General features: G+C 39.4%; 1 protein-coding gene and 1 pseudogene across 1 annotated transcript in view; both read right to left on the bottom strand.

The window, feature by feature from the left end:
- Positions 1-17,083, bottom strand: part of LOC105544779 (Ig heavy chain Mem5-like) — a 160,746-nt gene that overhangs the window by 141,542 nt on the left and 2,121 nt on the right.
- LOC105544770 lies at positions 8,216-8,572 on the bottom strand (annotated as a pseudogene).

Below are 17,083 nucleotides of genomic sequence, written 5' to 3'. Positions count from 1 at the left end.
GGGGAAAAAGATGATGGGTAAAAAGTTTTTGGGTAGATGGAGGGGGAAAAGAGAGTGGCAAGTGGGAGGAGTAAAGAGAGGTTGGTAAAAGTGTGGAAAATGAGTGAGCGGGAGGGAGGGAAGGATTTGCGAAAAGACAGTGGGAAGAAAAGTTTTTGGGTAGATGGAGGGGGGAAAGGATGGTGGCGAGCAGCAGGGGAAGGAGGGTTGGGAAAACGACAATGGACAAATAGTTTTGCGGTAGATGGAGGGTGAAGAAAGAGTCGCATGTGGGAGACGGGTGGGAGTGGGGAAAAGAGGTTGGTGAGCAGTAGTGGGGAGAAGGCATTGTGAAAAGATGGTTGGGGGGTGAGGAAAAAAGTTTTGAGGTAGATGAAGGGCGATAAAAGGGTGGTGAGCGGCAGGAAAGGGGAGAAGGCTTTGGGAAAAGATGGGGGGAAATGTTTTTGGGAAGATGGAGGAGCAAAAGAGGGTGATGGGAGCAGGAAGGTGAAAAAGGGAGAATTTGCGAGAGTGGTCATTCTGATTAGTCATTCACCCTCTCATTGATAAGTATAATGATAGCTGTGGGTTTCATAGATAACTACCACTAGTAGTTTCGGAAAGTTGTCTTTTTGTCCATAACTCTGGAGTGTTTTGTGATGAAAATGTGTAATATTTTCTCAAATGCTTTCTATGGAGATGCTCATGTATTTTTGTGTTTTATTCTATTAATACAGTTTTTGCATGCATTGATTTTCAAATATTAAATCAATGTAGCATTCCTGGGGTAAATCACATCTGCATATAGTGTGTAATCTGTTTTATATGTTGCTGGATTCAGTTTGGCAGTATTTTGTTAAAGATTTTTAATTTTATTTAAATAATGGGCCAGGCACAGTGGCTCATGCTTATAATATCAGCACTTTGGAAGGCAGAGGTTGGCAGATCACCTGAGGTCAGGAGTTCGAGACCAGTCTGGCCAACATGGTGAAACCCCATGTCTACTAAAAATACAAAAATTAGCTGGACGTGGTGGCAGACACCTGTAATCCCAGCTACTTGGGAGGCTGAGGCAGGAGAATCACTTGAACCTGGGAAACGGATGTTGCAGTGAGCTAAGATTGGGCCACTGCACTCCAGCCTGGGCAACAGAGTGAGACTCTGTCTGAAAAAAAAAAAAAAAAGATACTGGTCCATATTGTTTTGTGATATAGCTTTGGTGTCAGAGTAATTCTGGCTTTATAAGATGAGTTGGGTAATGTTGTCTCCCCTTTTATTTTCTGCAAGAGTTGGTGAACAATTGATATTAATTTCTCAGAGTGATAGCTACCTGAGATGGGAATTTTATTATAAGTTTTTAAAATTACAATCCAATCTTTTTACCTTCTGTAGGTCTATTTAGATTTTTTATTTCTCCTTAGTCCTTTAGTCTATTTTAGTTTGTATCGCTCTAGGACTTCATCCATTCTATCTAGGCTAATTTTTTTAGCATAAGACTTTCATTACATTGTCTTTTATTTTTATTTTGTATTACTAGCAGTGATGGATTCTCTTTTATTGCTGATTTTAGCAACTTGAGTCTCTTCTCTTTTTATCTTGCTTAGCCTAGGTAAACATTTGTCAATTTTGTTACCTTTTCAAGCATTTGATTTTGGTTTATTGATTTTCTCTGTTTTTTCCTACTCCCTATCTTCCTGTTGGCTTAACTCTTATTGTTATGAAATGTTTCTCTTTGTCTTTAGGAACATTGTATTTGGTTAATTAAAATGTAAGTTGATTTTGGAGTATCAACTGTTGTCTTATATGAAAATGAAAGCATCAATAGGGAAATAATGGGTTCCCAAATATTGCAGTGGAAACATATTTCTTGGCAGGAGTGGAAGTACAAAAGAAGCATCCATGTGCATGTAGTCCTTGGTTCCCCAAGTCATTGAGCTAACTTGGTCAAAATAAGTAGCCTCTCATTCCTTATCTCATGTGGGTGGTCTTGCCTTGCTTGGAGACATTATAATTAATTCACTTGATGTAGTTACTTTTAAGCATATCAGTTTACTTCATGTCCCATTTTCAACCAGTTACTGTACCTGGAATAATTACTAGAATCAAATTCCATCATACACAAGTAAATAAGTAAATTCTGTCATTTAATATCTAAATTACATATATAATTATTTATTTATATATACATACATATATTTTACTTGTAAGTCAATGAAGATAAAGCTTTGTATGCTCTGTGTAAAATATGCTGTCTATATTCACTCTCATGATAAAGAATAAATTGAGTAATGGAATGTATTTGAATTTTAAATTTATCTTTCATTTAGTAGCAGAAATAAAATCTTGGTACTTGATTTAGTGAATTCCTCCTAAATTTAAATATAGTAAACTTAAGATGTTACTTCCTTGAATCAAAATTTATCTTAATGGGATGATAATTCAGTAGCTTATCTCTAATGAGCCTCAGCTAGTATTAAATCTATTACGAAATTAGACAGCATCAAAATAAAATATAATTAAAACACAAAAATTATTTTATTGATTAATTTAGACCTCAGATGTTTACATTATGAAATCAAGGTTTTTTCAGGTTTTGTTTTTAGAATAATTAGCAAATATTACCAAATGTGGACCGTAGTAAAAGTTCTTCAGTAACACTTTACCATTCCATTTTCAAATAATCCGAATTTATGTGTCAGGTTGAAAAGTTTTTACATGAGTGACTTTTATTTCTATATGTATCCAAATATTTGTGTATCATGTAGACAGCCCTAGAAAATAGGCAGATATGTAAGCCATTGCATAGAATGGTAAAGAATATATTATTAAAAGAAACAAGAGAATAAGATGCATTCACTTAATGCTCCAAATAGGTCTCTACTATCTCAAATGCATCATTCACCCACTACTTTCAAACATTGTATCAGGGCTGGGAGCTGTGGCTCATGCCTATAATCTCAGCACTTCGGGAAGTGGAGGTGGGTGGATTACTTGAGGCCAGGAGTTCCAGACCAGCCTGGCCAACATGGCAAAACCCTGTCTTTACTAAAAATAAAAAAATAATAATAATAACAGACAGGCATGGTGGCACACTCCTGTAATCCCAGCTACTCAGAAGGCAGAGGTACAAGAATCATGTGAACTTGGGAGGCAGGGGTTGCAGTGAGCCGAGATCACACAGTGGCGAGACTATCTCAAAAAAACAAAACCAACAACATTATATCATGGTATGTGATTAATCTGAATTTAAAATATAACATAAGCTAGATGAAAATTATTATACAAAATATTGCTTTGTATCTCTTTGTTTTAACCAACAATTTGAATATTGCTGAGAATATTTGCACTATAAATATTTCTGTGATTATTGGTTATATTAACTCAAACTTACTCTCTTTTCAAAGCAACCTGTATAAAATTATTAAAATCATACATAACTTGAATATGATTGGCATGTGATACATTTACATTTAATAATTAAAAGCACATTACAACACTTACACCTAATCTTAATATTGCTTAACCTTAGAAACACAGAGTAAATGATAGGAGTAATACAGGAGACAAACTATGAAAAGCCACATACTGAATATCTCTGTTTTTATCGAACTTTTTTTCCCATTGCATTTAAAACTAAATTTGTCATGGACCATTATTTTGGTAATTCTTACTGTAATCTTACTGTATGTACATTCTCTACCATCTGTCTCTTATACACATCTAGATGTGTATAAGAGACAGTTCTATTGTAATCTTACTGTATGTACATTCTCTACCATATTAGCAGGTTAAATAAAATACATGATCAAAGGCAAAAATGTATGCAAAGAAATTATAGCATATTTAAGTTACAAAAAGCTACTCTTACTGAATCTCTTGAATTATAATTTATAGCGAAAGTGTACAAACTATTGCAAAAGTCTTCTCTATTTATAAGTAATTACACATATAAAGTATCTCCCTCATTCAATAGATTTTATATTTCTTTCAGAAACATACATTAAGTATAAAACGTTCTGAATTTGACTAAATTGCATTTAAAATTATGCATCATTGGTTATATAATTATAAGCAAGTACATTTAATGACTACATACTGTAAACTTTCTTTGCCATGTGGCACAATTAATGTACCTTTTCTTTCTATCTCTATCTACTATATCCTAGTCTATTTCAGTTTTCTCACAAGTAGCAGTTATTTTCATTCAACTCCCAAAAAGTTATAAGACAACCATGCTCAAACAAAATGTGTTAGTAGTATAGTATAAACCTTTTTTTCATTTCTAAATTTGTGTTATGAATTGTTAAATAATTTTATTATGTAGACTTGATGTCTGAAAACATCTTAAAATAGAGAAGTTCACGATATTAGATGCTGTATCTTTCTTCGTATAATGACAGAAGACTTTAGTTCTTTTCTCGATTTTAGGAAACATTTTGCTTTAAGACCAATAAAAACACAAGTTTACATAAGCTAAGAGCATGTACATATAGCTACTCTGTGGAAAACTTATTTTGTGATTAGAGCTATTGGGATCATCTTTTGAGAATATTCAGGCTATATAGGATGCTGCAAATTTATTTTCATGGTTGCTGTAACTGGCAAGGCAAGCAGATGATATGCCTGTAGCTGTTTCATGATGAGCACATCTCAAGGAATAAAGAAAGGCCTTCACAAGAAGAGGGAGGCAGCTGGCACAATAATGCATCATGAACACAGATTCAGTGGCTCCTGAGAGTCATTATGACACCTGCCTTCTTCTTCTTTGTTTCTATCTCATGTAATCCAATTTCAAGGAAGTGTCAAAGTGTTAGGGATGGGGAGACTCTTTTTTCTCTTTCCTCCAAATCTGATGAGGTCCTGACTTACTCATTGCTAAAAAAAAAAAAAAAAGAGAGAGAGAGAGAGAGGACTCTGTATATTTTTAAATGAAGAATGTTGTTTTTACCTAAATCGATCTGGCCTGGTATATGACAACATAAAAAATCTCAAGGATAGGCGGTGGCTCAAGCCTATAATCCCAGCACTTTGGGAGGCCGAGATGGGCGGATCACGAGGTCAGGAGATTGAGACCATCCTGGCTAACACGGTGAAACCCGTCTCTACTAAAAAAAAAATACAAAAAAAAAAAAAAACTAGCTGGGCAAGGTGGCAGGTGCCTGTAGTCCTAGCTACTTGGGAGGCTGAGGCAGGAGAATGGTGTAAACCTGGGAGGCGGAGCTTGCAGCGAGCTGAGATCTGGCCACTGCACTCCAGCTTAAAAAAAAAAAAAAAAACTCAAGGATAGAGCCCCAAAACTCGCCAACCAAGCACATAATTGTGCTGAACCCCCTTTGACACTCTGTAATTGGATGTCCTGGGTACTCCCAGTTCTTAGTCCTTTAATACCTGTTATTATTTTTCTCTTAATCGGACCTTGTGTCTTTCGTTTAGTTTCTCAATTCATACGAAACCGCATCCAGGCCATGACTAATAATTCTGTATGACAAATGCTCCTTCTAACAACCGCACAGTATCACCCCTTAGCCCAAAATCTTTCTTCAGTTGAATCTCTCCCACTGTAGGTTCCCACGCCGTCCCTAATCCCACTTGAAGCAGCCCTGAGAAACATTGTCCATTATCTCTCCATACCACTCCCAAAAATGTTTGCCACCTCAACACTTCGCCACCATTTGTTTTATTTTTCTTATTAATATAAGAAGACAGGAATGTCAGGCCTCTGAGCCCAAGCTAAGCCATCATATCCCCAGTAACCTGCACATATACATCCAGATGGCCTGAAGCAACTGAAGATCCACAGAAGTGAAAATAGCTTAACTGATGACATTCCACCATTGTGATTTGTTTCTACCCCACCCAAATTGATCGATGTTCTTTATAATCTCCCCTACCCTTAAGAAATTTCTTTGTAATTCTCCCCACCCTTGAGAATGTACTTTGTGAGATCCACCACCTATCCCAAAACCTATAAGAACTAATGATAATCCCACCACCCTTAGCTGACTCTTTTTTCAGACTCAGCCCACTTGCACCAAGGTGAAATAAACAGCCGTGTTGCTCACACAAAGCCTGTTCGGTGATCTCTTCACACGGACACGTGAAACATATGGGATGACCAAAAGTATTTTCCACCTGAGCTGCCTTGCCTGCCTGTGTGGCAGTGACCAGGCTAAGATGTTTATCTTAATAGCTCAATATAAATATTGGCTAGATAGAAGGTCACAGATTCAGTGAAGAGTCTCAGATCCTTGTTCCAGGATGGAGAAATGCCTGCAGAAATTTTTCCTGATTCTGGTTTTGGTGACAAGAGGGGAGAGTGGGTCTAGAGGTCATAGTGTGGGATCAGACAAGAGACTTGTGCCTTATTTTCCTGTGGGGCAGATGCTCTGGTTTAGCATTTGGCTCCTTCCACACCCTGATCAGGAATCATCACCCTCATCCTCAGACAGAAACCCAGAGTAGTAAATGAGGCCAAGTGGCCAGACCGGGAACAAGAGCCCTAATAGAGAACCCTGCAAGTTGGGAAACAGCAGACATACTTGTTTGGGGCTTTTCATGTGAGGTGGTGGGGTCAGGCCACATTATCCACATGACTCTGCTGCTTGTTCCAGTGCAGAAGGAGGTGACCCTTAGCACACGGGACACATCACCTGTAGCGTGGAGCTGAGACAAAGAGGGCGCAGCCACGCCTGCATGGTGATCAGTGACTGGTGTTTGTCATTTACTAACTCCTGCTACTGGCATGGGAAGGGCCTGTGCTCTCCCTTCTGCTGACACCCACCTGTGCATTATCTTAAGAGAAAACACATAAAATACACAATAATACAATAATACAATATGTCTGCAATATGTATCTCCTACTTGCTGAAATTTTTAGTTTCTGTGTTCAGGTTAGTAAATATTTCACCATTTGTTCAAATTATCTCCTGTATTGCTGAATTTTGTGGTGGTTTTATACATACACTTGAAGTTTATCATTTTGATGAGAGCAGAATAATAAACATTCTGAAATATGTTTTAAATTATATAAGAAAAAATATGTTTTATTGTATTAATTATAAACTTGATAATTTTATTCTAATGAATATTTTAAATGATAATTTGATTTTATTCACATATTCTTGCCATTAAAAGGTTAACTCATTCAGAAAAACATTTCTGCTATTCTGACATCTTTTGCCTCTCATTTCTTTGGTTTGTTTGGATGACACATTTAAATTAAACAGTCTTTAATTTTAAATGACTGTCAGTACACCAAGTAATAATATGTAACAAATTCTTGAATTCTATTATCTAGTAGTTTTTTTTTAAGACAGAGTCTAGTCTCTCTCTGTCGCTCAGGCTGGAGTGCAGTGTTGTGAGCTCACTACAACCTCTGCCTCCCAGGTTCAAGCGATTCTCATGCCTCAACCACTTGAGTAGCTGGGATTACTTGTGTGTGCCACCACACAAGCATGCATATATATATATATATACACACACATATAAAAAATACATATTTATATATGTATTTTTATATACATAAATTTTTTTTGGTAGAGATGGGGTTTAGCCATTTTGGCCAAGCTGGTCTCAAACCCCTGGCCTCAAGTGATCCACCTGCCTTAGCCTCCCAAAGTGCTGGGATTACGGGCATGAGCCACTGTGCCCAACCTATCATCTAGTAATTTTGATTAAGAGAAACTAAAAGCAGCCCAAACAATTATACTAGCAGTCACTGTTCTAACTGTTGGAAGGAATGGGTGACTTTAAGACTGGCTGCTGCTTTACATAGGTTACAAATGACTATTTACTACTTTTTCACAGATAAAGTCCCTGAACTTCAATAAAGCATTGTGGGAGGGGAATATTTAAACCATTCCTTTCTTCTTTTTTTCTTTTGTTCCCCCATTTCTTTCTTCAAACAATTGTTTTGTTGTTGTTGTTTTATTAGATCTAAAAAGGAAAAAGTCGTCACTGATACATTTTGCTTGAACCAAAAGGCATAGAAAAACAGCATGTGACTATTAAATTTCTAAGAAAATTGAGGTAAAGAGATGAAATCTTTAGTTCTAAGTTTGTACACAGAAGGTAAATTCGCTCCTCTCTAAAAAGTGAAGGGAACAACTGTGTACAAAATAATAAAATAATTCAATCCCTTCTCGTAAGAATATACCTAGAACTTTGCTAGAGCTTGTTATTCCACAAGAGCACCTAAAATGCCAGTCCGTGCAACTGGTGCTTCTCTCTTCTCCTATCCATCTAGGCAGTAGTTTTCATGTATTTCTGGCTGAATGTCACAGACAAAGGCCAAGAAGTTATTCACGACTTCTTCCCTGTTCTGCTGGAAGTAGATCTGGAGGATGGCCATTTTATCCTGGGTCTCCTTATCCACTTCAGTGCTGCACCTGCCATGGGATCCCAGTGCCGCAGCTTCTTTGGCCTTGAACTCTTTCTTCCTCTGCAGGTAGCACTGTTCAATTTCAGCCTGAGCTGCTTCCTTGACCTGCTTCAGCCTCTGGTTCTTTTGCTTGTGGGCCTCTGACACCTTCTCAGTGGCCCACTTCTCAGCCTTCAGCAGCTGCTGGATCCCCTGTAACTGACTGGTCATGGCGACAGCGATTCTGAGACTAGCTCAGAGGACCCTGGGATCAGCCAACCCATCCAACCACAATCTGCACCTGCACCCTGCCGTCCCTCATCTCTTGCAAGTAAGTCATCACCAGAGAGATGAAATGTTAGAAGTTATAGCACAAAGTGAGCACATTAAGTATTTTAAAAATCTTTTAAAATGTGTCTTATAAGTAATTTTACACAGTACATAATGTATTCATATGTTACATATCAACAGAGCTATTTGGACAGTCAGATTTCCTTCAGATTAAAGATAGAGTTGGCATTTTTTTTTTTTTTTTTTTTTTTTTTTGAGACGGAGTCTGGCTCTGTTGCCCAGGCTGGAGTGCAGAGGCCGGATCTCAGCTCACTGCAAGCTCCGCCTCCCGGGTTTACGCCATTCTCCTGCCTCAGCCTCCCGAGTAGCTGGGACTACAGGCGCCCACCACCTCGCCCGGCTAGATTTTTGTATTTTTTTTTGTAGAGACGGGGTTTTACCGTGTTAGCCAGGATGGTCTCGATCTCCTGACCTTGTGATCCGCCCGTCTCGGCCTCCCAAAGTGCTGGGATTACAGGCTTGAGCCACCGCGCCCGGCCAGAGTTGGCATTTTTTAAGAAAGTGTTTTAAAACTATTAGGGGAGGCTGGGTGCGGTGGCTCACGCCTGTAATCCCAGCACTTTGGGAGGCCGAGACGGGCGGATCACGAGGTCAGGAGATCAAGACCATCCTGGCTAACACGGTGAAACCCCGTCCCTACTAAAAAAAATACAAAAAACTAGTCGGGCGAGGTGGCGGGCGCCTGTAGTCCCAGCTACTCGGGAGGCTGAGGCAGGAGAATGGCATGAACCCGGGAGGCGGAGCTTGCCGTGAGCCCAGATCACGCCACTGCACTCCAGCCTGGGTGACAGAGCGAGACTCCGTCTCAAAAAAAATAAAAAAATAAAAAAATAAAAACTATTAGGGGATTTTCCATAGTGTGGAACAGTACTTCTTTATAATGCAATATTTTATGTGTGTCTTTAAAAAGTCAAGTAGGAAACTAGATCCAGCTCTGAGAAAAACACTTTTGACTTCATTTACTTTTATTTATATCTGATGCATACTATAAAGTATTTGCTGTGAGTGTCTTGCAGATACCCTTAACTAAGAAAAACAGATATTTCTGGATATACATTACAACTTAGATTACCTTTGTACACTAACATTTATGGTAAGAACAACATGTTAAATGTTGGCAAATCTAAGAGTGCTCAATTTGACTGTTCATCCTGACACTCACAGAACTTACTCCGGTGCCCACTAGACGCCATTTCCATCAGGATAGAGTCTGTGTCATTCATCAATGTATGTCTAACACCTGACATAGGAGTACATGGCACAGAGTGGATTTTCAATAAATGTTTGTCAATAATTAAACATTTTCACCAGTAAATAAACAAAACACCTTCAATAAATGGCACGAGATACCAACTATTTCATCATGCAACACTGGGAACTTCTTGCAAACGTTCTCAGACTGCTTATCCTAAGTGGATCAAGAGTTACACAAAACTGAGTTCCTCCAAAAATAAATAAATTATCATCATGGGAAAAAAGAAAGGCAGTAACATTTTATTCTACAAAGGTAATAAGTAACATTTACAACATAAACTAAATGAAAGCCACCACAGTACTCAGACAATTCCAAAACTATTGTGTTTCATGTATGTACTATAGAACCCATTCTCATTCTTTTTTTTAGTGATAATGTTTCCCCTTTTTCAGTTTTATTTATTTCAGTGGTTGTGGGGGAACAGATGGTGTTTGTTTGCATGGAAAAGCTCTTTAGTGGTAATTTCTGAGATTTTGATGCGCCCGTCACCCAAGCAGCGTACGCTATACCCAATATGTAGAATTTTATTCATCACCCCCCTCACACCCTTCCCCTGGAGACCCCAAAGTCCATTATGTCATTCATACGCCTTTGCATCCTCAAAACTTAGCTCCCACTTATAAGTGAGAACGTGCAATGTTTGATTTTCTATTCCTGAGTTTCTTCATTTAGAATAACGGTCTCCAACTCCATCCAGGTTGCTGCAAATGCCATTATTTTATTCCTTTTTATGTCTGAGTAGTATTTCATGGTGTATATGTATATACCATAGATATATATATATAGATATATAGATATATATAAGATCACATTTTTGGCTGGGTGCAGTGGCTCATGCCTGAAATCCCAGCACTTTGGGAGGGCAAGGCAGGCAGATCACCTGAGGTTGGGAGTTCGAGACCAGCCTGACCAATATGGAGAAACATCATATCTACTAAAAATACAAAATTAGCCGGGTGTGGTGGCGCATGCCTATAATCCCAGCTACTTAGGAGGCTAAGGCAGGAGAATCACTTGAACCTGGGAGGTAGAAGTTGCAGTAAGCTGCGATCACACCATTGCACTCCAGGCTGGGCAACAAGAGCGAAATTCCTACTAAAAATTAAAAAATAACTTTTTATTCATTCACTCATCAGTTGACATGTATCTGTGCTGGTTCTATATTTTTGCAATTGTAAGTTGTGCTGCTATAAACGTGTTCGAGTGTCTTTTTTTTTTTTTTTTTTTTTTGAGACGGAGTTTCACTCTTGTTGCCCAGGCTGGAATGCAATGGCACAATCTCGGCTCACCGCAACTTCCACCTCCCAGGTTCTAGCGATTCTCGTGCCCCAGCCTCCTGAGTAGCTGGGATTACAGACATGCACCACCACGCCTGGCTAATTTTTGTATTATTAGTAGAGACAGGGTTTCACCATGTTGGCCAGGTTGGTCTCGAACTCCTGACCTCGTGATCCGCCCACCTCGGCCTCCCAAAGTGCTGGGATTACAGGCATGAGCCACCGCACCCAGCCATAGTCTTTTTCAAATAATAACTTGTTTTCCAGGAATTTATCCCTCTCTCTTCATTTTCTAGTTTGTGTGCGTAAGGGTGTTCATAGTAACCTTGATTATCTTTTGTATTTCTGTGGTATTGGTTGTAATTTTCCCATTTCATTTCTAATTGAACTTATTTGGATCTTCTCCCTTTTCTTCTTGGTTAATCTCACTAATGGTCTACCGATTTTGTTTCTCTCTTCAAATAACCAGTTTTGTTTCATTTATCTTTTGTATTTTCTGTTTCAATTTTATTTAGTTCTGCTGTGATGTTTGTTATTTCTTTTCTTCTGGGTTTGGGTTTGGTTGGTTCTTGTTTCTCTAAGTCCTTGAGGTGTGACCTTAGATTGTCTGTTCATGCTCTTTCAGACTATTTAATGCTATGAAGTTTCCTCTTAGTTTTGCTGTATCCCAGATGTTTTAATAGGTTGTGTCACTATGATCATTCAGTTCAAACAATTTTTAAATTTCCTTCTTGATTTCATTGTTGACCCAAAGGTCATTCAGGAGTAGATTATTTAATTTTCATGTATTTGTATAGTTTTAAGGGTTCTTTTTGGAGTTAATTTCCAGTTTTATTCCATTGTGGTCTGAAAGAGTACTTGATATATTTTCAATTTTCTTAAATTTATTGAGACTTGTTTTGTGGCCTGTCATGTGATTTATCTTGGAGAATGTTCTATGTGCTGATTAAAATATGGTATATTCTGAAGTTGTTGGGTAGAATGCTAGGTAAATATCTGTTAAATCTATTTGTTCTAGGATATAAATTAAGTCCATTGTTTCTTTATTGCCTTTCTGTTTTGATGACCTGTCTAGTGCTGTCCGTGGAGTATTAAAGTCCCCTACTATTATTGTGTTGCCATGTATCCCATTTCTTAGGTCTAGTAATAATTGTTTTATAAATTTGGGAGCTCCAGTATTAGGTGCATATATATTTAGGATTGTGATATTGTTCTGTTGGACTGATCCTTTTATCATTATATAATGCCATTCTTTGTCTTTTATAACTGTTGTTGCTTTAAAGTCTGTTTTGTCTGATGTAAAAATAGGAACATCAAAAGACATTCCTTCATCTACAACCATGCAGGTGTCCCAGCAGTGAGAGCAAGCACAAATCTGTCAGGAGAAACAATGCTCATGGATGCTTGAGAAAACTGCTTACTTTTTAGTTCTTGAATCCTGAAAATTACTTTTGGCTGTTTTGGACTCCAGAACAGTGATTCATTATATTTATTTGTTATTCTATCAATTCTCAGTTGAACGCAAGACTCAAATGTCCTTGTCATTTGCAATATTTTAATCATGCTCCACAGCCTGACTTGCAACCCTGTTAATATTGAATGACCTTTGATCCTGCTCCAGTTCACACATTGAGCCCTGAACTCTTCCATTTTTTCCATGGACCATTATCAACTGAAATCTCACAGTGGGAAACCAGTCTTTTAGAGCGGGTCTACTTCTTAGATTACCCAGTGCCACAGCCCAAGCATAAGATATTCTGGATAGACGTTACCCAATAACGACTTCATTTAGTGTTCTCATTCACAAATGTCAGAGTCCTGAAGCCTCAGATCTTTCACCACAAACTCTTTCAATGTCAAGGGCTCTACTCTGTTGATTCGAATTTAGTTGCTGTCCACGATGTCCTACAGGATTGGAGTTTATGCCGGTTCCTTCCAGATATGATCTGATTACTGCCTCCATACCGAACTCACTACTATAGACCTTTGGTAAGGCTTCTGGGAAGAAATGTGTGTATTGAATAGGCCAACATAAGTGACCCTCAGGTAGTGCTGGACCAGGGCTTACCCCATAACTGGTTTAAGTTTGTACAAAACTTTACTCACTGGTAGAAGCATTACACCATCACCTCCTGCGGCTATGATAGCATCCACCCAATAGACAGCTTCCTTCTCATGTTCATGGCTCTCTACTAGATTAACTTCAACTATTGCTTCCTGTAATCTGTAATACATTCTACATCTTTGCTGCAAATATGATGTGGTTCAATAATTCCACTATAGCTACAGTCTTTCGATGCAAGCAGTTGCTTCCAGTCCTCCTCCAGGAGCTCTGCTTAATGGTACCACTGCAGTTGAAAATCCTACTGTGGGGTTTTAGCCACCACCACCCGGGAGGGGTGGAAACCATCATTGGGGTGGCTGCCACAGCCCGCCAACTCATATGGCTGCATCTGCCCCAGATGCCAATGGCCACCACAGTTACCACTGGGTCATGCAGGGGGGCATCCTATGCTTGGGTTTTGCAGTGCTGCTGCCAGGCCATCTGCACGTGAGGATGGCTGCCAAGCAAGAAGCCTTGGAAATGTCATCCTTCACCCAGCCAAGGCCACAGGCACAGGCTCCTGCCTCTGCTCCCAGCTTCCACTACTAGGAGTGTGGGTGGCTGATGCTGTCCTGGCGTGTAACTTCACCTGAGAAGACAGAGGTTAAGTTCAGGGACATGACTGGCCCATTAATGAATTTGTAGTACAGCCTGTTATCTTCTAGGTGAAGTATGTGACATTTTTACTTTTAAAAAATCAATCTGCATTTTGAAATATCTTTATTATTTTGCTTACTTCTGCTATTGATTCAACAGTATTCCAAGTTAATTTTTTATCTGGAATTTCATAATTTAATCTGAGTGGAGAGAGGAATCCTGCAGCAGGACAAATAAAACACACCATATTCCTAGAAGAGAGATAGAATTTGGAAATAAGAATCACAGATATGAAATGCATGTGGAGGGTATGGCAAAATACATCTTTTGACAGTATTGGGCACATGGAATTATAATGACAAGGCAGGCAAGGATCGTTAAAGCCAGAGGGTGAATGTCTTTATGTGTCATAGTGAAGTGATTGATTTTTTTAATTCAATTGAAGTGAGTTAATTACACTTAAGAAGGATTGGGAACTATGGGGCATCACCATTGGGGACTTATGCTGAGAGGTGGTGTGGCCAGGCCACATTATTCACCTGACTCTGCCACTAATTCCAGTGCAGGAGGAGTTGCCTGTTACTTCCAGGTGACAGGCCTGGCTGAGTGAGCATAGATGGCATCCAGGACTCTGAAAAGGATGCATGGAACACGCTACTACTGACACAGAGCCTGACACAGAGCGGGCATAGCCGCCTGTGCAAGCTGACAAGTTACTGGCGTTTTTCATTTACCATAAATCCCTGCTTCTGAAATCTGAGGGGTCTGGCCTATCTGCTCTGCTGACACCCTCCAGTGCACCTTCTCAGAGGAAAATCCATATAAGTTAACAACAATTTTAAAAAATAAAGCACTAACATTACTAATCTGCATGCTGTTGAATTTTTTTTTATTTTCGGGGTTTTTTTGTTTTTTTCATTTTTTGTTTTTTCGAGATAGGGTCTCACTTTGTCACCCAGGCTGGAGTCCAGTGGCACAGTCTCAGTTCACAGCAGCCTTGACCTCCCAGGCTCAAGCAATCCTCCAACCTCAGCCTCCCTAGTAGCTGGAACTATAGGCACATGCAACCATGCCAGGCTAATTTTTTTTTAGACAGAATCTCGCTCTGTCACCAGGCCGGAGTGCAGTGATGCAATCTGGGTAACTGCAACCTCTGCCTCCCTGGTTCAAGCGATTCTTCTGCCTCATCCTCCCGAGTAACTGGGACTACAGGTGTGCATGCATCGCCATGTATGGCTAATTTTTGTATTTTTAGTAGAGACAGGGTTTTACCATGTTGGCCAGGATGGTCTTGATCTCTTGACCTCGTGATCCGCCACCTCAGCCTCCCAAAATGCTGGGATTACAGGTGGGAGCCACCGCACCCATCCCTGCCCAGGCTGGTCTTAAACTCCTTGGATCAAGAGATCCTTCTACCTTGGCCTCCCAAAGTAGTTGTGATTACAGGTGTGAGCCACTGCACCTGGCCTGAATTTTTTTAATTTGGTGTCCGCAGATAAGAAAATGTTTCACCATTTGTTCAAATTTTCTTTTATATCATTTACAAAATTGCTAATGATTTTCTAATAGATACATTAAATGTTTGTTTTTTATACTGAGACAAAAAAATGTAAGAATTTTTAACTGTTTATAATTTTATCAGTTGTGAATTTGGCATTTTTAAATTTATTCTAATAAATTTTCAGTACAATTTATTTTATTCTTGGTAGATATTCATAGCATTCAAAACTCTCAAAATAAATGAATTCTGCCTGTATAATACTTGCGTCTATTTTTATTGCCTCTATTATTGAATTGGCAGAGACTCCAGGCTAAAACCTCGAACAACAGCTGTATCTGTAGCCATCATGTAGGATCCCAGATTAAAATGCAAACAACCCTAGTAACTTTTCTTTAAAAGTAATGATCCCCTCTAGTTTAAAGATAACAATCTGTAATGCGTTATGGAAGTATATTTTATTTCTTATTTTCTATATTTATTTTCATTAAGGCATGAAATACAATTAAATTTAATGGAAAGCCTCATAACCATTTATTAGAAAAATCATGTTCATTTCAGTTTAAATCCTTTGCAATGAGAAAAGGACCAATAAAATGGCCTTAGGAAATCCACATTTTCCACCCTCACAACTGATCCCACCTTAATCCCTCTGGGTCATCATGAGATCCTCATGTCTGAGTCCCAACACTTGCCAAGTAACCTTCACCCTCTTCTTCCAGAATGTTCCAGGGCACTGACAGATCTAAGGCCAGTGTCTTAATTGTGTGACAAGTAGATAGAGTAGTTGTCATCTTTGTCTTCATAAACTGTCATGGATTTCTCTTGATCTGGATAATAAATCACACATTTGCAATCTTGACTCAGCCAGGAGATCAGGAAAACAGTCCTAAGGACTCAGGTGCACAGACACAAGTAGGGCTGGTTTGTTTCTTTTCATAGGGTTTTCTGTGCATGGACAGTCTTAAAATCTGCCCTCACTTGTGTTAGATCCCCTGAAGCACCTCCTCTGTCTTGTTGAGAGGTTCTCTGAGGTGACCCCAGAGCCTTGATTGAGTGGAGAAAGCTCCTGGACGCTGGGTGTCCAGAAGAAAGAGTCAGAGGAAGGGAGGCGGGTGGGAGCCTGAGTCTGGCCCAGCAAAGCTCAGCGGTGACGTTACTGCCATTTTCTGGTGGCTACAAGGCTCCGTCACCCCTTAGTCCTTCCCGTCTTGCCAACATTGTGTTAAGAGACACTGTTCAGGACAAGTACGCATCTATGGGAGAGGATCTCAGTGGAACCGTGATCCTGTGGAACAATCTGTGATTAGAGGTGGAGGATGGGGAAGGCTGAGCCCTGTGTCCTACAAAGGCCCTGAGAGCCAGAGCCACGGGTAGGTGAGCTCAGTGGGAGGGAGAAGGGATTCTGGAAGCCAGTCCTCCATGGGATGGTTTTCAGTAACAGATATTCATATGGACCACTAAATATACCCTAAGGAAACACGTTTTTCGAAATTCCTGAAGGGACATATCTTTTTTTTTTTTCTTTCGTGGTGATGGAGTCTCGCTATGTGGAAGATACTGGTCTCAAACTCCTGGCTTCAAGCAGTCCTCTTGCCTCAGCCTCCCGAATTATTGGGATTATAGGCACGAGTCAGCACACCTGGCACCTAAGAACTTA

This window comes from Mandrillus leucophaeus, unplaced genomic scaffold (genome assembly GCF_000951045.1).
Source record: "Mandrillus leucophaeus isolate KB7577 unplaced genomic scaffold, Mleu.le_1.0 Scaffold308, whole genome shotgun sequence".
In the NCBI taxonomy this organism is placed as follows: Eukaryota; Metazoa; Chordata; class Mammalia; order Primates; family Cercopithecidae; genus Mandrillus; species Mandrillus leucophaeus.
The sequence above is the reverse complement of the archived record's forward strand: the minus strand, read 5'-3'. Positions and strand labels throughout refer to the sequence as shown.